Source organism: Mus caroli, unplaced genomic scaffold, assembly GCF_978045245.1.
Source record: "Mus caroli unplaced genomic scaffold, Mus_caroli_1 scaffold_1, whole genome shotgun sequence".
NCBI classification, from domain to species: domain Eukaryota; kingdom Metazoa; phylum Chordata; class Mammalia; order Rodentia; family Muridae; genus Mus; species Mus caroli.
The window spans coordinates 9,691,683-9,715,441 of record NW_028227256.1 but is presented as its reverse complement, the minus strand read 5'-3'; the positions used below and the strand labels follow the sequence as shown (position 1 = coordinate 9,715,441).

General features: G+C 42.0%; 1 protein-coding gene across 1 annotated transcript in view; it reads right to left on the bottom strand.

Annotated features, from left to right (window-relative positions):
• Sulf1 (sulfatase 1) overlaps nucleotides 1-23,759 on the bottom strand; it is a 165,647-nt gene that overhangs the window by 107,100 nt on the left and 34,788 nt on the right. Inside the window, exon 2 of the mRNA XM_085835667.1 lies at nucleotides 23,358-23,452. The gene's annotated coding sequence lies outside the window, so the exon portion shown is untranslated. The remainder of the gene's footprint in view (nucleotides 1-23,357; nucleotides 23,453-23,759) is intronic.

Here is a 23,759-nt window from a genome sequence, read left to right as displayed (position 1 = left end):
AGTCACACAGCACAATCCTCATTCTTTGTTAAACCTATAATTCAGTATGAATGATGGCTGTTTAATTTGCCGTTGACTCTGTGCATCTTTCCACAAAGCCTGTATTTACTATAAAGGACCAGGTGGAGAAGCGCTGGCTGTGAAGGCGGCTGGAGTCCCAGGTTCTGCAGAACTGGTATTTGAAGGAAACTAAAGCTCATGCCTGCTCAGTCCCTAAGCTGTACAGAAGTCCCTGCTGACTCCATGGCATTTGCAGAGCCTTGGTACTTGCTGACCTCTGCTTCTTCCCTCTGGCTGCACTGAACACCTGTCTTAATTTTCAGTTGTTTCTCAATGACATGAGACAGTACAGTTTTGTTGTATTCTTTTGGTTTCTGCCTGAAGGCTTTTGATGGGATAATCTCTTAGGTAAAATTCTGTTTTTCTATTATAATATTCTCTTTGCAATCTTTTTTTAAAAGATGCAATTTACAAGATGATAAAACGATGATAGAGTTCTAAAATCAAGCTCTGCATATAAACCACTTTGGGGTTCATGGTGTCTATATTGAAGCTCTTGTTTAGCCCCAACCTGCAATGTACCCTCAATAAAGAAGATTGCTGTCAGCAAATATGAAAGGCAAGCCAGGGCATGGATTCACTAGCAGGAGACAATCAAGAATTATTGACACAAGTCTGTTGCTGTTTAAAGTATTTTGAGCTGTTCTCCTCTACACACAAGAATCTGTTATTATTTTTCCACTAGCTTTCTTGTGAAGCTAATCTAATAGCTGGAGTAAAATTCAGGCAGTCTCTCTATGGGCTACTAGGAACAGGTATTTTGAACTTGAAGCATAAAAAGTTTGTCAGCTCAGAACTCTATGAACTAAAATACCAACCTGCCAAACAAGATGTGCCCACTGGAGCAATAGTAGCAATACTGATATGGGCTGGATTTGATTCTCACTCTACAGGATGGAAGTCATGGCTGCTACTGTAAACCTGACAAAAACCCATAGCTGGGGAGGTCACACCCTCTAAGGAGTGATGCACAACTCTTGTTTAGCTGAATTGATGTAGCAGACCAGTGGGATACTTGCAGCTCAGTTGATAAGGTGCTTGCACCTAAGCCTGACAATCTGGGTTCAGCCCTTGGGGTTCACATGATGGAAATTGTCTTCTGGTTTCCACACATGAATTGAAGCACACATGGACTCACATTTCAGGACTGGGGACAAAAAGAATGTAAGAGCAGGAAGATAAGGAGATAGGCTGTGAAATATCATCTTCTAGACAAGACACAACTCTGGTGAACCCACAACCGCTGTGGTTGCCTATACTCACACCTGTGCAAGACTGGGCACAGTCAGACAGAGAGGCTCATTGAGCCCCACTTGCTTCTTGCTGAACTTCTAGAAAAGGGAGTCAGCAGTTTTAGCTGTGTACCCATTGGTGACCACACAAGGCTCTATTGGATGATTCCAAATGTACAGACACATAGATAGTCCTTGTTAAACACAGTGTGTCACAAAGCAAGAAGACATGGATAAGGGAAAGGGCATTAGCAGGCATCAGAGGGAGGTAAGAGACAGTGAGGGTTAGGAGCGATCCAAATGCACTATATATGTGCATAACGTTGTTACAGAACAAATTCAAGTAATTGAGAAATGGTTAATAGCCAACCAACAGATTAGCCAATGAAAAAAAGTAAAAGCCAATAAATGATAGACTATGATCTTTGTGACCACAAGTCCGTAAGTCTACTCAGTTTTTAGAAATGTGCCTCAGAACATATTTCAGCCTGGTTTCAAACTCTGGATCATCCTGCCTCAGTCCTTAAAGGAAATGAAGTTATAGGCAACTGGCTCAAAGTCCTCTTTCTTTCAAAATTGAATTTTGTATGTCCTGAACTTAGCCACCTATAGATTACAGTATTTATTTTTATTATTTTTGAAATTGTCAAAGAATAAACTTGTAAAATTAATTAACTAATTAATTTTACATCCAGACCACCATTCTCCCTTCCCTATCTACTTCTTCTATACCCTTTCTCTTCAGGAAAGAGGAGGCCTCCTGTGGCTATCAATCAGCCTCAGTGTATCAAGTTGCAGTAACACTAGACATATCCTCTCCTACTGAGGCTAAACAAGGTAGCCAAGTAGGAGGAAACGGTCTCTGAGGCAGGCAACAGAATCAGAGACAGCCCCTGCTACCACTGTTAGAAGCCTCACGTGAAGACCAAGCTACACAGCTGTAACATATGTGCAGAGAGCCTAGGTCAGTCCCACGCATGCTCTCTGGTTGGCGGTTCAGTTTCTGTGATCCCCTAGGGAACAAAGTTAATTGATTCTGTGGGTTTTCTTCTGCTGCCTGTGACTCCTCTGGCTCCTTCAGTTCTTCCTCCCCCTCTTCCAACAGATTCCCCAAGCTCCATCTAATGTTTGGCTATGGATCTGTGCATCTGTTTTTATCAGTTGTTGGGTGAAACCTCTCTGATGAAGGTTATGCTAGGCTTCTGTCTGCACATATAGCAGAATAACATTAGCAGTGTCAGCGGTGGGTTCACTCTCATGCCATGGGTCTCAAGCTGGACCAGTCCTTAGTTGGCCATGCCCTCAATTTCTGTTCCACTGCACAGGATAGGCATGGCAGTCGTTGGTGTGACCATAATATATTATGAATGATTTAGGGAGGGTGAGAAGCCCCAGCACATCTTGTAAGCAGGACATTTTGTAGGTTGAGGCTGGGTTGGTGTCCCAATCCCTCCACTGCAAGTCTTGTCTGGTTGCAGATATGGCCAGTTCAGGCTCCTTATGCCCCACTGCTAGGAATCCTAGCTAGGGTCACCTTCGTAGATTCCAGAGTATTGTATTTATAAGCCTTAGGTGTCAAGGTTCACAGGACTGAGTGCTACTGTTCAAGTATCCAAAGCTGGAGGCACCTGCAGAAGCCAAGCACTTCCTTAGATATCGGTTGTCCTTTCAAGCTTTCCAGTTCTGGGAGGAAACCATAGGGATCCTCACACTAATTACTAATCACCTTTCTGAAGTATATGAGAGTAAATAATAGGATTCTAGTTGTTCTGCACTGCAGAGCTCCAGGAAACTCAGGACAAGTACTCACAGCTCTTCATCTTCACCACACCTGCCTTAAATTATTCATAGTCTCTAGCGGTAATACCAATGGTCTCCATGCCTGTCCTGTGCAGTCATAACTTTAGGTCACATCATGGCAGTCACACAGTCATTTTAGGGTGTCAGCTCCTGAGCCCATAGAACATGCCTTACCTGAGGCCTCAGCACCAGAACAATGCCCAGTGCCTGAAAGCATACATAGAAGGCATAGTGTGCTGTGTGTCTGCACTTTGAAAGCTGAGACAGGAGGATTGATGTGAGCCCAAGCCCAACTAGGCTATGTTATGAGATTCTATCTCAAAAACATCCCAAAGAAACAAGAACAACAGGAAGTGTGCATTGTGTGTAGATTAATATTGTCAAGTTGTCAGGTTCTTGAATCACCAAGGAGACACATCTCTGGACAAATGTATGAGGGATAACAGATGTTATCTACATTAAGTTAAGCGAGATGGGAATTCCCATGTTAACTGTGGGCATCTCCATTCCATGGGCCATGAGAAGAAATGTATGTGGACATCTGTGGACTGAATGGGCCATCATGTGACATGAAGTCCACCAAAGCTGCTTTGTGTGTCACCTACCAGTAAAGCCTACTGCAGTTTTTATAATATTGCCATTTATAAGAAAGAACAAAGCAAGATTCTACTTCAGCAAATTATCCATGTAATGTCTTTTCCCTGTTTGAGGGAGGATTTCCCCCTTGCTCTCTGTTCTCCTAGAACAAGAACAGCTAGCTTCCTCTGTCTTACTGATTTTTTTTTTAAAGGAGCTATACCTGCTGTCATTTTGCCTCCCCTCACCACAGGCAAGGACATAAGTGATAAACATGAAAAGAAAACTTACTCCAGGGAAATCCTACCTGGCCACTTTTTTCCATTTTGCTCTAAATGAAAACACAGTTCTTTACCATTAGGAAACTGAACTAAAGGCTGAGTCCCACTGAGCATTTTCTGGGTCTATACAGGTTCAGACCTAGGCAGAACCTGCCTACCTTGCTATACCCGATTTCCAGACAATTAAATAAAAATTCTCTGGCATCAAAAGTGAAACATGGCACAACCACAAAAATACAAAAAAAATATGTGTTTCTATTCTCTCTGCAGTTACAGGATAAACACTGTGAATGGCTTTTGTGGGAATAAAGTCTGCGTAGGATTCATTGAAAGAAACTGCATCCTGTACGATCTTTTGTCAAAGCAAAGAGACAATGGAAAGCTATGTAAGAGGAAGCAAGCCACTGTTCTGCATAGAAATCACCATCTCCCTCGCCTCTCAGCAAGCTTGGCTTTCTCTCAGGGAAGATGATTGTTTTATTTTGCCACAAAATAAGTCTACCCCTCCCATACCTACACTGGACTCCTGTGCTGACACTTGGCATCTTTCAAAGGCTTTTTTATTTCCCTGTGAAACTAGAAGAAGAAACTAGAAGTTACTAGGCATTTCCCTTTAGCAAACTGTGACTTTCTAGACAATGCACTGACTTATCTAGGTCTATATTTTATTCTTCTATCTTTCAATGCCCTAGAAAGTTAGATGCGAAGTCGGGTGCATCCACAACATGCTAACCCCCAAAGTTTGCTAGCCTCACCTCTCCTCTAGTCAGTTCTCACTTTCTTTAAGTCTATTGCTCTAGTGCTCATCTTACATAAAATTAATTCCTATCAGCAGGTTCTGTGGCCTAATGCTTCAAGTTGTCACCTGACCCCAGGAAGGGCTCCTCTGGGATAAACTGGCCTTGTCCCAGCCTCACTTTCACTGTCACTCATGCCTGAGTGCTTGCAGATGTTAAACTGCCTGTGAGATCAACAGCACCCCTGCCTGCCCCTTAGAGATCACTTCTGGTCCCCAGTTTCCTTCTCCCTGGGGCCCCTCTGGAGGAACTTCACACACTCCACATTCAGTTCTCTCTCTCTCTCTCTCTCTCTCTCTCTCTCTCTCTCTCTCTCTCTCTCTCTCTCTCTCTCTCTCTCTCTCTCTCTCTCTCTCTCTCTGCCAGCTTGGTCTACAAAGTGAGTTCCAGGACAGCCAGGGCTATACAGAGAAACCCTGTCTCGAAAAAACAAAACAAAACAAAAACAAAGAGTGACATGATCCCCTTCCAATGCTGGACAAATGTCCTTATTTTTCCTGATTATTCTTTCATCCTCTCAGTCATTCACTTTACTCTAGCTCCCTTCTCCCCACATTATTTTCTGACCTTCAACATAACTGCTTCACACTTTACTGAGTAAGCAGGAATAATTGTAGGAGATCCCTATAGCCTTGAACCTGGGTCCTCTGGAAGAGCAGCCAGTGCTCATAACCACTGAGCCATGTCTCTAGCACTCACATTTTTAAAGTAGATTCTTCTATCTGTGGGTTAGGTGCCATCTTTTTGACATATTCAAAATCTCGGCACCAGTAACACTCTCTTCTTTTGTCTAAACTTCCATATTTCCCCCTCAAAACCACGCCATTTCCATCCCTGTATAAACATGCTAAACATGCTGAAATTTCTCTAAAAATTTTTTTAAAAAGATTTATTTTTATTGTGGGATCAGAACTTCCACAGGATGTGTCCTACAGAAGAGCAGCAGGGGCTCTTAACTGCTGAGCCACCGCTCTAGTCCCACCTCTTAAAAATACTAACTCTCTTGTCCCACTTCCCCTGTTTACTGACAACAAAATCCTTGTGAGAGCTGCCATACTTTGTCTTTGCTTCTGTGCTTCATTTCACCTTGCGCTTCTATTGGCTTCCCTCTACACTGTGCCATGCTTACAGTGTTTTGAGCCCAGGCTATCTTTGAGCTCATGGTTTCCTGCCTCAGCCTCCTCAGCACTGAGATGGCAGGCTTGTTTCTTCCCCACACCCAGCTTCATCTCTCTATAAACCCATCACTGTGAACACCATACTAATGATTTCCAATGACTGTAGATCTAAATTTCCAACTCAATTACTGAAACCACTGAACTCCTGAGGTAAGTCCCTCCATCCCTTTTTCCATCCCTCTCTGCTATATCCCTCCTCCTCTCTTAAAAATGCTTTTCACATTTGATATCAAACTGATTAGGTAATACTGTTGGTTCTTCCTTTATAAATAGCTGGTGTCTACTTCTGAAGCTTCTCTTACTATAAGTTAAGTGTGAAGTTCTCTCATCTATTTTAATAGCCTCGTAGTAAGTCTCTTCTTGTTGCTGTTGTTCATCTACCATCTGCTTCTAGCACAGCAAAGTGAACCTTTGGAAACATAAGTCAGAAAGCACTATTCCTTTATATGAACTTCAATAACGGTTTCCCTTTCATCCAGAGAAATAGCCCTAATCTTCCTATGGCCTATGGGTCATGTATTGGCCTGCGGTGACTCTGATATCATTTCCAGACACTAATGTGCACAGACTCTCTGTGGTTCCCACATTGCATCAGACTACTTCTTATAGTGGGCTTTTCATGTTAGTTTTTTCCTCAATGGAATCCTTTCTTTCTTAAAGATTATTTTTTATTATTCTTAATTATGCATATGTATTGGGGACACATATGCATGTGAACACAGATACCCTGGCGTAAGTCATAAGTAGTTGTCAGTGCCAACAGGGGTGCTGGGAACTGAACTTGTGGGTACCCTTAACCACTGAGCCATCCCTCCATTTCCTGGTCTTCTATAAGATTCCCAGCTTTGACTTCTCTATGTCCTTCAAATTTAAACCATTTCTCAGAAAACCTTCCTTTTTAGCATTGCAATGTACCTAATTGCTCATTTTGCTCTCTGTTCTTAATAGACTATATAGACTTGGTAGAAATGAATAGATTATCTTCCTCCTCTTACTAGAACATGATATCCACAGAGTTCTAGGTCTCTAAATATTTTGCTCGCTGATACATTTCAAATTCTTAGAATGAGGCTTGGCATATTCTATAGTTTGATTAATTTTTGTTTTTATTTGTTTGTTTTGTATTTTATAGTCTTATTATGTAGCTCAGGCTCACATTTGAATTTGTGAGCCTTCTGCACTGGCCTCTTGAAGGCTGAAATTATGGGCACGTGGCATCCTGATTGGTTTCATAGTTTGATTCTTAGATGTGCCCCAAAGGTTTTTCACCGAAGGTTTTGTTGATCACCTCTGGTGTTCCCAGGAAGTAGTGAAACCTTTAGGCAGGAAGTCTATGGAAGACAGAGTATTTGGGTCCTGCCTTCAAAGGGAATATCGACATCCCTGTCTCATCCATGAAGTGAACAGTCTTCTCTGCCACACACTTTGGTCTTTTGTCCTCTCCTGACACAGTGCAAACAAAGTGTTTTCCTGAGTTGATCTGCTCAGGTGTTGTCACAGTGACAGGCATTTAAAACACACCTGGCCTGTAGAAATGTTTGGTGAATATTGGTTGCATTGAAGAATGCTTAAGTAAAGGAAGAAACAAAGCAAAAAAGAAAAAGAATTAAATAGGTCTCCAAGCTATTTACTTGAAAATCCTTTTGTTGAGACATCAAAAGAAATTCCTTCCTCAAATACTTTGCCTGACACCAGAGCCTCTATAACCCAGCCTGTCTGGTTTCCCAATTAGAGTGAACAAATGCCAAGTGGCTGAAAAATTCTCCCCCACATTACACTAGGAGGTGTCAGTCCACCTCACCCTTTAGGAATGGCTATACACACTCTGGGGACATTACAATGGCAGCTTTTCAAAGGTGGAACTAGCTGAGTGGCATTTGAGGATCTGATACAAAATCACAACCTCCAACAGGTTTATCTAAAGGCTTGGCCAAGGTTCCTGGAAGCCTGGCCCACCCTGAAAGAGAACCCTGGCTGGTAGATCTTTTCAAATGGAAAGTATGCAAAATGCAGTGGCTTCATGTGGTTTCACCCTCAAACCAGGTGGAACCTGAGGCTTTAGCAAAGGCTTCCTTTTAAATTCTTAACGGGGCAATGTAAACCAAGGGGAGAATGTTTGGAAAAACAATCAAAAAACAAAGTGAAACTAAACCCATAGTTTTAAACAGTTTTTCAACGACCAACTTAAAATCTCTGCTCTTTTAACATCATCTTACTCTGCCATGAAACAGAATAGTCACTACATTGCCACAATAACGCAATAGGTTTTTGTTCTACTGTTAAAATTGCTGGGGTCCTCAACATGCATGCTGAGATCAAGGTATCATTTCCACATGATGGGTTCTGTAATCAAAGAACTGAGGTAAAGGGTGACTAACCAAAGCCAACTAGAAGAACAAACCAAGAGAGTGGACATCACACTCAGGGCAGACTTCCTCACCTAACTTACCTAACTTCCTTACTGCTATTAACTTAAAGAGATTAGAAATACAGAAGGAAAAGGGACAGTTGATTTTAAGAATCCTGTAGATTAATGGTCTACAACCTGTGGACCCCTGGAATTGCAGATCAGATTTTTACATTATGATTCATAATAGTTGCAACATTACAGTTATGAAGTAGCAACAAAATAATTATAAGTTGGGGGTATTACTGCAGCATGAAGAACTATATTAAAGGGCCACAGCATTAGGAAGGTTGAGAACCACTGTTGTAGATGTAAAGGAAGATTAAATATTAAAAGACTAAAAGACTGTATAATATTGATAATAACAATACTGAGAGAACCAGATTTAAGCTACAAAGTAGTCGGTGTGTGTTTCTGTGTTATATAGTTGGAATACTTCTGATTGTTTTTTTTTTTTTTTTTGGTTTTTCGAGAGAGGGTTTCTCTCTTTAGCCCTGGTGTAGACCAGGCTGGCCTTGAACTCAGAAATCCGCCTGCCTCTGCCTCCCAAGTGCTGGGATTAAAGGCGTGTGCCACCACGCCCGGCAATAAATCTGAATTTTAGGAACCCTTTAGGACTGGACTGAAGCTATGCTAGGTAAAAGGTGTAGCCAATGTAGAGATTTTTAACATTGACAATTTTTAAGAGACTTCTATAAGTCTTACGTTTTTCATTTATGAATAGTATTTCACATTATATCCCTTTTCAAGATATTGAATTAAGATGTTAGAGGGGCTGGAGTGATGCCTCAGGCAGGGGTTAAGACCATTGGCTGCTCTTCCAGAGGACCTGGGTTCAGTTCTCTGCACCCCTTAGTTCCAGGACATCTGATGCCCTATTCTGGCCTTCAAGGACACAAGATATGTGGTACATATGCATACATGCAGGCAAACACTCATACACACAAAATAAAGTCAAATAAATCCTTAAAGAAAAGATTTTAGGAAAAAACCTTCCAAAAGAAAATGGAGGACATTTCCTGTCATTCATGGCAATTTAACTATCTTTCCTTTTGAGTTAACTTTTTGACATAGGAAGGTGCAAGACAGGCAGTCCAAAAGACAATCAAGTTTAAATTTAAAAGCCACCAGAGTACTTGCAAAGGTTCTAGACGTTCTAATCCTGCTGTTCATACACAGAAACCCTTGAAGGAAGACATTCTGTTCCCAGCTTCTTATCATCATTATCCTATAGACTCTGGAAGGAAGCATGCTGCCTTCTTCTTTTTGGGTACAATCCTAAAGTTGTGCAGAGGACTAAGCTCAGCACAGAACTAGTTCAGCTTCAGGCCTGAGATCTAGCTTATGTGGATCTGGTTTCTCAGTTGATTTCTCCATTGCTGAAAACCGGCAAATGTTACAAAAACACATAGGCATTTATCAGTCTCCTCTAAATGTTCAGACTTTAACCAATACAGATATCTTTAACAACAGTTATTCATTTCTTCATTGAATATTTTCATGTGCTGAAGCCTCAGCCCCCACTGGCAATGCAGATCTCAGTGAGAGCCCATCAGTACCTGTGAGGATCTCAGTGCCCAGTGGGGATGAACAGAAAATGATGGCTCTGGCTGAAGGTTACTTGGTGGAGTCAGCAGAGATGTGGGAATGAAAGATGCTGTGTCTGTTGGCCTATAACCCCAGCTACTCAGGTTTTGGAAGCTGGAGTTTCCCAAGCCGAAGTCTAACCTGAGCCATAGTGAGGCTTGTCTAGAACCGAGATTTAAAAGGGCTGTAAAAGCTAAAAACAAAGCACAATGGTGAAGTAGTATGAACATGTGTGAAGCCGTGTCTTCAATTCCTAGCACCCAAGGAAAAGAAGACAGAATGAAAGAAAAGGAAAAAAAAAAAAAAGATTTAGGACTTAACTCAGGGGCAGGGTGCTTGCTGGCTCGAAAGCTCTAGTGTTGAGGGAAATAAATAGAAAAGATATAATTAGCCTATGAAGGCTTACACTTACAAATTGCATATCTGTTCAGAATTTTTTTGAAAAGAGTTATTTATTTATTTATTTATTTATTTAATATGCATGAGTACTCTTATCTGTATGTACACCTGCATGCCAAAGAGGGCATTAGATCCCATTATAGATGGTTGTGAACCACTATGTGATTGCTGGGAACTGAACTCAGGACCTCTGGAAGAGACTCTTAATTGCTGAGTCATCTCTCCAGCCCCTGTTCACAAATTTTAAGGAAGCTAGCTAGTCATGGCCTTTAATCCCAGCATTAGGGAGGCACAGACAGGCAATTAGATGTAAGTTCGAGGGCAGTATGTTCCAGGCCAGCCAGGGATATTTAGTGAGGCCCTGTCTCTAACAGCAACACATTTTAAGAAAAAATAATAAGGAATAAGGAATAAGGAAGTAATGGCAACTGGTAAAAAAACAACAGAATCAAAAACCAACTAAATAGACATACTAACTGGAAAAACCACAACAGTGAAGCCGAATGTGAATTCTGTCTCAGTAACTGGGGTGGCTGGTGATTTTAGCATCAACGATGGTAACACACATATGGGGCAATCTGGGAGAAAGTGGTGGGAATGGATAAATATTTGAAGGAAGAATTATTGGAAAAGTACTTCAAAGGCTCAAATAGTCACAAACATGGCGAGGGCAGGGTAGTGAATGCCATAAGCAAAACTTACACACCATTTTGATGTGTGATTTGATAAATTTAAAATTCAGAATTTTCCACTTTTAGTACCTACACTGCACAACAAACAGAAATACAACCAATCATCTCCTGGATAGAGTTATCGAAGACACTGTATGAGATTACCATCAGGCTGTGTTCAATGTTCACATGACATATGTATGCATTTTGTGTTTAGATCAGTCTCATCTCTAAGATCACATTAGGTATGTAACTATTCTAAAATCTAAACAACAACACAAAGATTTTGCATAATTACTGTAATACACACACACACACACACACACACACACACACATATGTGTATATATATGCCCTTTGCATACTCCTACAATATTTAGCAACCTTGAACCCTTCTCTCCTACCAGAACCTCAGTCAGGGATGACTGAGCTGACCAACAGGAAGAATGAAGAAACAGAAGTTGACAGGGTGAGTCCATAGCAGAAGTAGAGGCTTTTTGTGTTTGTTTTGTTTCTCAAGACAGGGTTTCTCTATGTAGCACTGGCTGTCCTGGAACTCATTCTGTAGACCAGGCTGGCCTTGAACTTAGAGATCAGCCCGCCTCTGGAGTGCTGGTATTAAAGGAGTGCAATACCAACTGGTGGGAGGATCTTTTTGTCCTCTTTGTTGCTCTTCTCAAATTTCATAATTAACTTAAGAAGAGGCCCAAGGCCATCCCATGCCCAGTCTCACTGACTCACTGAGTTTTTCCCTTTAAAGCCCCCCCCCTCCCCACCTTCTCACCTTTCGTTAACCTTCTGTATAGTCAGTGTCTTGTCACAGAGACAAGTAACTTAAGGAAGGAAGGTTATTTTCTGCTGTAAATGTGTCAGTGACTTCAGTTAGCTCATGGTCACTTGGTCCCATTGCTTTTAGGCCCTGATAAGACAGGAACATGGTGATGAAGAAAAGCCTCTCACTGAAGGCCATCAGGGAGCACGTCAAAAGAAGAGACCAAGAAAGAGAGGATAGAAAGAGAGAAAGAAAGGGGCCAGGGATGATATCTGCCCTTCAAGGACATACCCCTAGTGACCTAGTTCCTCAAACCAAGTCCCTCTTTCCAATGTTGTCATCAGATTATGATTCCATTAACAGGCTAGTCCATTGATTAGGAAAGATTCCTCATGATCCAACCATTTCCCATCTCTGAGCATCCCACTGAGGATATGACTGAGACTTTCAGCAAGTACGTTTTTGGAAGACTTTCCCAACTGACTCGTAATACAGAAATGAAGTCACAATTAGAAAACAGCAAAGGCTCCAAACCAGGTGGAAATCTGTATTCCTAATCTCTGTTCATCTTGCTCACAGACCAGTATAAAAGAGGGATAGCCCCGCCATCTTCCTTCTGAGCCCAGCGGAGGCCACTGAGGGCTCCAAAGTGCTCTCCACTCCGCAGGACCTCAGGATCACCTCGGGATCATGGGTGAGAAAGGGCAACTTGCAAATTCATCTGGAATAACAAAAAACCTAGGAGAGCAGAAACTATTTTCAACAATTAAAGAACCTCTGGGGGAATCACCATGCCTGACCTCAAGCTGTACTACAGAGCAATTGTGATAAAAACTGCATGGTACTGGTACAGTGACAGACAGGTAGATCAATGGAATAGAATTGAAGACCCAGAAATGAACCCACACACCTATTGTACTGGCTAATTTTGTGTCAACTTGACACAGGCTGGAGTTATCACAGAGAAAGGAGCTTCAGTTGGGGAAATGCCTCCATGAGATTCAGCTGTAAGGCATTTTCTAAATTAGTGATCAAGGGGGTAGGTCCCCTTGTGGGTGGGACCATCTCTGGGCTGGTAGTCTTGGGTTCTATAAGAGAGCAGGATGAGCAATTCAGGGGAAGCAAGCCGGTAAAGAACATCCCTCCATGGCCTCTGCATCAGCTCCTGCTTCCTGACCTGCCTGAGTTCCAGTCCTGACTTCCTTTGGTAATGAACAGCAGTATGGAAGGGTAAGCTGAATAAACCCTTTCCTCCCCAACTTGCTTCTTGGTTATGATGTTTGTGCAGGAATAGAAACCCTGACTAAGACACCTATGGTTACTTATCTTTGTTAAGGGAGCTAAAACCATTCAGTGGAAAAAAGACATCATTTTCAACAAATGGAGGTGGCACAACTGGCGTTTACCACGTAGAAGAATGTGAATTGATCCATTCTTATCTCCTTGTACAAAGCTCAAGTCTAAGTGGATCAAGGCACTCCACATAAAACCAGAGACACTGAAACTTATAGAGGAGAAATTGGGGGAAAGCTTCGAAGATATGGGCACAGGGGAAAAATTCCTAAATGGAACAGCAATGACCTGTGCTCTAAGATCAAGAATTGACAAATGGGACCTCCTAAAATTGCCAAGCTTCTATAGGGTAAAAGATGCTGTCAATAAGACAAAAAGGCCACCAACAGATTGGGAAAGGATCTTTACTGATCCTAAATCTGATAGGGGACTAACATCCAATATATACAAAGAACTCAAGAAGCTGAACTCCAGAAATTCAAATAACCCCATTAAAAATGGGGTACAGAGCTAAACAAAGAATTCTCAACTGAGGAATACCGAAATGCGAAGTGCTGAGAAGCACTTGAAAAAGTGTTCAACATCCTTAATCATCAGGGAAATGCAAATCAAAACAATCCTGAGATTCTACCTCACACCAGTCAGAATGGCTAGGATCAAAAATTCAGGTGACAGCAGATGCTGGCGAGGATGTGGAGAAAGAGGAATACTCCTCCATTGCTGGTGGGATTGGAAGCTTGTACAACCACTCTGGAAATCAGTCTGGCGGTTCCTCAGAAAACTGGACATAGTACTACCAGAAGATCCTGCAATACCTCTCCTGGGCATATATGCAGAAGATGTTCCAACTGGTAATAAGGTCACATGCTCCACTATGTTCATAGCAGCCCTGTTTATAATAGTTAGAAGCTGAAAAGAACCCAGATGTCCCTCAACAGAGGAATGGATACAGAAAATGTGGTACATTTACACAATGGAGTACTACTCAGCTATGAAAAACAATGAATTTTTGAAATTGTTGGGCAAATGGATTTATCTGGAGGATATCATCCTGAGTGAGGTAACCAATCACAAAAGAAGTCACTTGATATGCGCTCACTGATAAGTGGATATTAGCCCAGAAACCTAGAATACCCAAGATGCAATTTTCAAAACACAAGAAAATCAAGAAGGAAGACCAATACATGGATACTTCATTCTTCCCTAGAATAGGGAATAAAATATCCATGGAAGGAGTTGCAGAGACAAAGTTTGGAGCTAAGATGAAAGGATGGACTGTCCAGAGACTCCCCCACCCGCGGGTCCATCCCACAATCAGCCACCAAATGCAGACACTATTGCACACGTCAGCAAGATTTTGCTGAAAGGACCCTGATATAGCTGTCTCCTGTGAGGCTTTGCCAGTGCCTGGCAAATACAGAAGTGGATGCTCACAGTCATCTATAGGATGGAACACAGGGTCCCCAATGGAGGAGCTAGAGAAAGTACCCAAGGAGCTGAAGGGGTCTGCAACCCTATATTTCTGAGTTCGAGGCCAGCCTGGTCTACAAAGTGAGTTCCAGGACAGCCAGGGCTACAGAGAAACCCTGTCTCGAAAAAAACACACAAAAAATTAAAAAAACAACAACAAAAACAAAAACAAAAACAAAAGCCCCATGTTTGTATAGTCAGAACTATTGTCTGTCGCCTTGAGGGGTTAGTAACTGCTAGAAGGGGTGCTCATACGTGTATTCACAAGTCTTGTCATATGATCTCTGTCTTAATATTTACACACCTGGGGAGAAAATTCTTTGAATCAGATGGACTTCCATATGAGAAATGTAAACTACATTCCCGTTTTCCCTCAGAAGGGACATCTCAGCACTACTAACCTGAGACCCCATACTTGCGAGAAGTTCTTCTATAAATTAATGCTTGAGGGTGGGAAAGGCTAAGAGGAAAACTGAACATTTCCCAGGAGAGAAAGCAGTCCATGACACACACAGACAGCAAGCTGTGGATGTCTCTTCTGAGTTGGGGGTTATACCTGCCTGGCTTCTGTCTGAAGGATCCCATTAAAGACAGTCTCTCAACCATTTTAGTGCATGGCAGGAGCCAATGAACATTAAAAGCATCAGAACCCTCCCCTGGGAGCTGGTCTGGCCACTGTCTTCTTTCTAATTGTCTGGGTTTTGGACCCAGCCCTTAGCTGAAGGCCAACAACTTTGACCACATTATGTTCTCTCTAATTCTCTTTGCTTCCAATGCTAACACTCACAAATGGTCTTCATTGTGTTTTACATTGACTTACAGTTTTCTCGAACTGAACATGGAGTTGAAACCCTGGGGATTCTACAGCTTCTTTTCTTGGCCAAACCATTTTGAATACGTGCCAACCATCGAAAACACACATTGGGATTCGTTTACGGGCAGATAGACATTGAGCTAAAAGAATAATGAAGGAGAAGAAGGTGCTGGGAACAGCGTGGCCTGATGGGAAGCAATGATCCCACACGATGTCTTAGTCTTTCTGTATTACAACAGCAAGAGGTTATGTTTGAGTGGCTTTCTATGGCTGTTTCCCCCTAAAGTGCTTTTGCATTCTTTATTTACAACATCCCAGTGAGGGAAAAATGAGACAAGTACATTCTAATTCCCTAGAAAGTTATGAGCTGAGTGCCTAACCCCAGAGCCCGCATCTTAGCTCTTGGTTTTCAGTTCCATGTTCTTATCATGAGACAAACCCCTGGAATTTATACAGCACAGCACTGGCTACTAGGAATGGCTGCCATTCCAGTATTAAGCACCATCACATATGCACCTCTGGCTAGACTAACTTCCTATGAACTGTAGGATGTGGACAGACCTAATTAATTAAGTTCCTGGGGCATTTAGGTTTTTTCTTCTCCCTCCTGCTCTCTCTGTAGTATACAAAAAAACCCATCAACTCACTGAAGTCCCTTATTGATAAAATGCATAAAAGTTAAAAGCTTTGAAATTTAATTTTATTGTGAATTTTATTGTAATGTGCCAGGATTAAGTTACCTGCTTTATAAATAGGGTTGCTTAAAAAGCCATGTGTATTTTAAATGCTAGTGTATACTTATGGTAGACAAGGAGCTTAGGTGTCCTTTAAAAACAAATAGAATGGAAGGGAAATGGAAATTTGGGAGCTTATGATAGTGCTGACAGTTTGTTCAGAAATATTTATTTTATTTACTGGGGCTGGAGAGAAGGTTTAGCAATTAAAAGTATTCGATGCTCTTGTAGAAGACCTGAGTTTAGTTCTCAGCACCAGTATCAGAGGGCTCACAACCACCTGCAACTCTAGCTCTAGGGAATCTATTCCACTTTCTGGTCTTTCTGCGTATCTGAACACACATACAGACTTATAAACATAAAATTAGTTTTTAAAAAATCAATTCTCCTTTCTAAACATCCTTTATCTAATCTACCTTTCATTTCTAAATAAGGGTGGTAGAAATTATTGTTTACTTTAGAATCTGCCCCTACAGAACTCTATCTAAATGCTCTTCTTTGTATTTTAGTAGCAGTAGCCAAAAAGGTTTCAAACCCAAGTGTCATCTACCTTAGATAAAAGATCAGACTTCCTAGTAATTCAAGAACACAATAAGGAGCTAAGTGTGAATTCCCATGGCATTATTTTTCCTTTACATTTTAACATAGTCTAAGAGAAAGACATGGACTCTGGATGTATGCATGTCCTCGAAGACGACTGGTTTACCAAACATGAGCATTTCCTACAAGTCTCCAAGGTGCAGATGTTTCTGTAAGGAGCCTGTATTTCAATTCTTAGTAGAAAAAGGCTTGGCCAATGGCAGATTTCTTTGAAGCTCTATTAATGCAGTGACAACAAATATGACCTTTCTGCCTAATTATTCTGGGGATGGCTTCTTCAAAAGTGTACCATTCACTTGTAATTATCATGCACTCTTATGAAATTTAAGCAGATAAATGGGGTCAAGCTAGGCCATTGCTGAGAGAAGAAATATAATATTCAGAGAGAAGACATTCAGCATACCTGTCGCTGGAATTAGGAACACGGGATCAGCCAACACAAATCAAATGGTTCAGGGCACAGGGCAGTACTTCCTTTCAGAAAGTAACTTCCTAAAACCCAGAGGAATACATTCTTTCTTAACTTGAGTGTGTTCGAATTCCCCTACAAGAAGTAATACTGATTTAACTCATAGGACCTGGTTCCAAGCTGTGCTACTTACTGTATTGTTTCTTTACAGAACATGTATTGTAAGAAAGAATCAAGACACTTTTCTATTGAACTGTGCCATAGTGAACTTAAACAAGTGATCAGAACCAGTGTGGGTTATTTCCGCACTGGATAGAAAGATTCTGCTTTTTTTCCCCCTGCCTCCAGGGTTGAGGGGGAGACAGGATCATGTGAATAGCAGCTCTGAGATTGTTTCTGAGAAATACCATAGGACAGGAATCTGTTCTAAAAACTTTTGGCTCCAACCACAGAATAAGACCATTGTTGTGTGACCTGATTTCATTTCAGTGATTGTCCGGGCAAAGAATGACATCATCTCATTCTTTTTTCCTTGATAGTTACTCGTGAATGTCTTGCAGTCCCAACCCTCAACATAATTGGACTACATTCTCACAACAGGGAAATAGCTCTTTTCCTGCTAACTTCCCATCTGAATATATCATTATCGCAAGAGCAGAGAGAGAGAGAGAGGCTTTCCATGACCATCAATGTCCCTGGAGTTGGCTTTGTTCTCCTGTAAAACAAAACACTGTTCTATTGGTAGCCAGAGCTGCTATGCAGTAGCCTTGTTTAATGCTGGGACAGGTCATGACTAAATGAGAATAGAAGTTATGCCAGCAAGAGATGGTACAAGCTGATGGACCCGTATTTCTCATCCCATTGGTATCTGCTATATTCTTTAAACACAAACTCAACAGACTGCATGTAGAAGTCCAGAGTAGAGAGATCTGCCTTCAAGTTGCATCCTCAGCACCACAAACAAAACCCAGCAGACCTCTCAAACTCACTAGATTTGATGGTGTACTATCTGAAGGGACCTCCTTAACTATGTACAAGTATGAGAGACTTTTCCTTACTAACCCTTGTTACTTGCATAGATTTTTTTACTGGAGACACATGTCAAAGTCTTTTAGCCTCAAAAGGGTGAAAGGACAATGCATAGGATGTGTTTAAATAAAAACAGCATTAGAATACAGGCAGCCACGTAGACTTCCTACCTACTGCGCTTCGGGAATGTTGTTTATTATAGGGAAAAAGCGACAGCAACTGACGTGTCCCAGCCCATGTAAGAGAGCTTTATGCACAAGCCAGGGAGTGCTAAGAAGGTAATGCACAAACTATTATAAGCCGTTTGTTACCAAGAGAAAGTCAATCAAAGTAAAATCCTCTATCTCCCATGTGTGTAGTTCTAGGAGATACTATACACTACTATGTAGAATTGCTGGTTTTGGAGGAAGTAGAGTGGCTGGCAGAATTTAATCCCCAGCATGGTAACAACTAAAAACAAATAGATCAAACTAAAAAGCAGCCACACCACGGAAAATTTCTATGATTATACCAAATGTGTATGAACACAGAAAAACGGATGCATTTGAGTCGTGTGCAATTTTTGTTTTCTTTTAAAGCTTTTTAAAATTTCATAGTAGTCAGCTATTATGCTGTCTAACAATTAATGTATACTTTTAAATAGTATTAGCATTCAATTGCCTTCTTTAATGGGAAATGCTTAGAGAAAGATTCCTCATAAGACAAGAGTCCACAGTGTGCATTGCCATAAATGCTTATTGGATACTAAGATTTTAGCAGTGTTTAGAGTCTGCCTCAAATAAATCCTTTTAGAAAAGATGTGGTTTAGTAGTGTAGGTGATGAACAATCTTAAACTCACTTGAATATAAATTAACATATTATATTTGATATGAAATATCATATAGACTAAAGTGTCGAAGCACGGAGGTGTGCTTATGAGGACAAAAATTTCCATCCTGGAGGAGGAGAAGGGACTCAGTGATTAAGCGTGTGCTGTTCCTTCCACAGACGTAGGCTTGGTTCTCAGCATCCACATGATGGCTCAAAATTGTCTGTAAGGATGCTTGGCTTTATTAGGAGGTGTGGTCTTGTTGGAGTAGGCCACTGTGGAAATAGGTTTTGAAACTCTCCTCTCAACTGCCTGTAAGTTAGTGTTCTCCTAGTGGTCTTCAGATCAAGATGCAGAACTCTCAGCTTCTGCTCTAGCACAGTGTCTGCCTGAACAATGCCATGTTTCCTGCCATGTTGTTAATGGACCTCTGAACCTGTCAGCCAGCCTCAATTAAAAATTGTCCTTTATAAGAGTTGCCTTTCGAGGCATGGTGGCGCACACCTTTAATCCCAGCACTCGGGAGGCAGAGGCAGGTGGATTTCTGAGTTCGAGGCCAGCCTGGTCTACAAAGTGAGTTCCAGGACAGCCAGGGCTACACAGAGAAACCCTGTCTTGAAAAACAAAACAAAACAAAACAAAAACAAAAACAAAAACAAAAACAAAAAAAGAGTTGCCTTGGCCACGGTGTCTGTTCACAGCAATGAACACCCTTAATAAGGCACTGTCTGTAATCCTAGTTCCAAGGGAGCTAATACCCTCTGACCTTCATTTACCCTTGTGGTACCCATAAATACCCTCTGTCTCTTTCTGTCCCTGTCTCTGTCTATCTCCTTTTGTTTCTTGTCTCTGTATCTCTCTCTCTCTCACACACACACAGATAAACAATTTGAAAAAAATTTCTTCCTTGGTGGCACAGTAGTTCAAAGGAATGAAGACACTTATTGTCAAGCCTGACAACCAGATTTTGCTCTCCAAGACCCACATGATAAAAGGAGAGAACTGACTCCCACATGTGTATGCGAATACACACACACACACACACACACACACACACACACACACACACACTCACACACAGTAAATAGAACAAAATATATTTTTACATTTTCATTCCAGTTAGGTGTCTTCAAGACTGCGGATATAGTGTTTTCCAACATGCACAAAGCCCTGGGTTCAATCCTCAGAACTTGAAAATTAGGCTTAGTAGCCCTAAAATCTCAACACTTGGGAGGTGTCAGTAGCAATGTCAGAAATGTAAGGCTACATAGTGAGCTTGGTGCCAGCCTGTACTATGAGAGTCCCTGTCTTAAACCAAAAACAAGCAGCCACCAACAGGGTTACACAAGGCCTTCATTTTCTCACAGACATCATAGCCATTATTATAAGCTAACCCACCTAGGTGTACCCAACCTTGTTCAACAGTGCCTTGGCAGAGCACAGAAGGGACAATACCAGCCATTTCTATTCTGACAGAAACTGTGCTCAATGAAAGTTAACTATCTGTTCCCGCATGGGAGTACTTTCTATGTTAATCCTAAAGTTCCCAAGTGTCCTGAGACAGTTCTCAGTGTTCTTTTGGTGACTTTCACATTACAATTTATCTGTCCTTAGAACAAAAGCCAGCTTTCTAGGGGCTGGAAAGATACATCCATATAGTTCCACAAGTACCCATTGTCTTCTAGCAACCCAGCTTAAGAAGTTAAAGTGTGAAATGTCTGTCACAGGCCCATGGGTTTGAACACTTGGCCCAAACTGCTGATGTTGTCTGAGAGGCTTATAGGACACTTAGATCATAAGGCCCAACAGTTGATATAGGCCACTAGGAACAGACCCTTGAAGATGATATCTGCTTCTAGCTTCATCCAAACACTCTTCCTGAACTGCCCAGAAGTGAATGAGTTATTCTGTGGGTTCTCAGCCTGACAGACAAAGCCACTGCTGCCACTGTGCCTTGCCATGACAGCCTTGAAACTGTGAGTCAAGATAACCTGCCCTCCCTTAGTTTGTTCCCGTCAAGAATGACACCATGGAAAGCTAAGTAACTAACACACCAAGTTAGGAGGTGCCTGAGGTCCGCCTATGCCTCTCCTGGTTCTGTTGGTTGAGTTATGTTTTTTGGAGGTAAAGAGAACTTCTAAAACTCGGGAAGCAGATTTACATAGTGATGCTGGAGAATGAATGGAGGTCTTTTCACCCTAGGAATGTGTTCTAGCTATGTTCCCAGTCCAAGTAAGTGGTTCGTGTGTGTGTGTGTGTGTGTGTGTGTGTGTGTGTGTGTGTGTGCGCAGGTGTGTATACATGTGTGTGGCTGTGCTTATGTGTGTGTGCCCATATGTTTGTGCATTTGCATTTGTATGTACGCATGTATTTAACCTTATGCTTCAGGTGTGAGGCCAACTTTGTGGACTGGTCTCTTTCATATTTACATGGTTTGGGGGATCAAACTCATGCATTAGGCTTCAGAGGCAAGCCCTTCTAGAGGCTGAGGCATCTCCCAATTCTGAACAAGTAGTTCTTAATGCTCGGCAACTGTAAGGTAAGCACCATTTTCCAATGATGGCATGAATAAAGAAGCAAAGAAAATGGCACAGGCGACAATTCTGAGGCCACATTTGTCAGTAAAATGCTCCCGGTTGTCCAGACCTACTCTAAGGAACCCATTTCTACAAAACTCCCTGCACAAGAGTATCAGGCATACGAATGCAGATGTGGCTCAGGAGGGACAGCCAGGCAGACCTGATGTTTGAATTTTTCTGTCCAAAGATGAAAAAAGGAGATTGGAACCCGCTCTGTGGGGAGCCGGCAGGTTGCTGAGAAATATGTGTTTTGCATGTTAAAGTTGGACAAAGGACTCTGACCCGGCAGTAAAGAAAACAATCCACTTCCTCATAAAACAAACAAACAAACAAACAAACAAACAAACAAACAAACAGCAAAACACTAAAACCAAAAAGAGTACAAGACTTAAAGGGGAGAATTTCTCATTAAAGAGAGGAAAGTGTGAAATGAGAAGTCACTGCTCAGAAAAAGCAATAGAATTCCAGAAACTCGTCCATTTCATAATATGGGACAACCTAAGATGCTATGGGGTAGTGGGCTTCAGTAGCAGCGGTTTTCATCTCCTCTGTCGCTGATTTTCAGTGGCATCATACCTGACAGCAGCCTTGGTCTCAGAGAAACGCAGACACATTGGCCTCAAGGTTCACAAAGAGATGGAGGAGAGAAGTTTCTTCTACGCATGTGCCTTAGGAGAAAGCATGGGATTTTCTGCTTGGGAATGACTTCCTCCAGTATGCAGCAGCATCTGCTTTTCTTGAGACTAAGTGTTGCCAGGTAGACTCCCTGGCCTGGCACTCTGGATACAATATTTCCTCATCTTCTGGATCCTGGATTGTAGGCCTGTGCGACCTTTCCCAGCTGCTGCCAGCTTTGACATAAGGAGCGCTCTTTTCTAACAACTTCACTTTCTGTTTACTCCACTTGCAGATGACAGGTGGAGTAGCCTGACTGTTATTGTGATGTCCCAGACAGAGAAACTGGTGGAGATTGTCTGAGATTGAATACTAAGACACTTGAGTCACCCTGGGTGGCAAGAACCTTTCAACCATTCCCCTTTCACTTGTCATAAATAGGGAAATGGAATAAAAAAATCCCCCTCAGAAGACAGACCTGAAATCCAGACAGAATGACTTTGTTTTGTTTTCTCTTCCTGTGTGAGATTCATGGACTTTCTAGTGATTAGAGGACTGTTTCCAAGACAACCTGGCTCAATGCAAGCCTTTGAAGGAAAACCAAAGGATGAAGGATGATGCTAAAGAGGAGAAATCTGAGACCAAAAGCATAAGCTAGGGCTGAGGTTGAACTGGACATTTGAGGAACAACTCCTTGGAGTGTAGACCCCTAGACATCCACCTTCTCGGGGTGTTCTAGGGACCAATGTCTAATTGCTGTGGCAGCTCCCACAGGTCTCCCCGCTCCCACGCCATTTAGGTCCTACCCCTCATCCTTGCAAATAAGAAAGGATGAAGACAAGCTGTGGACAGGATGGGTGACATCTGTGCACTCCTGACACTGCAGTACCCTGGGATGGCTGAGGTGGGTGGCTGGCCTGCCATTCATTTCTTGACTCTTGAGAAGCAGAAATCTACCTAGTTTTTGAACACCATATGATGTTAAGTCGTGTGTCTCTTTGGAGTCCTATTTATTATGTACTATTTGTGGCACACCTGAGGACTGATCTCAAAGATATGGCGCTGCTACCTTCAAGGCCTCTCTTGGCTCTCTCCACCAAGATGGGGAATGGCATAGGAATGGGTTGGACCACAGGCTCTGATTCCTGTTAGCTCTTAAACGTCCCTAACCCCTAGTCAAAGTGGCACACAGTGCTCAGGTAGGCCCTGGTTCAATTAGTTAAGAGACAAAGCTTTGATGAGTACCTTTGAAGCTTCCCTGCAAGGATTCTGCCTTGAAGAATCTTCATGTCATTTGCCAAATTCACCTTCTCAAGCTGATGGCGGCTGGCCCTCAGCACCTGTGACAGAGAACAAACCAGCAATTTCTCTCATCTCTCAGATGTCACCCTTTCACAGGATCCAAAGGAGAGTATCGTTAGGCGTAATCTTGTGACAACCACACATTAATTCTTTGAAACATACTGGGTAATTCAGCCCTGTTCTAGAAGCTTCCATTTCAGCTTCCAGTAGTACCATTTCATATTATTCTTTGCTTGGGTTTCATACACTCAATAAAGGAGAGTTCCTTTTTAAAAGATTTACAGTGTGTCCCAAATTTAAAAGTTGAGGGACGTCTAATTTCAGGTTGTGGGAAAATGCGCTGAA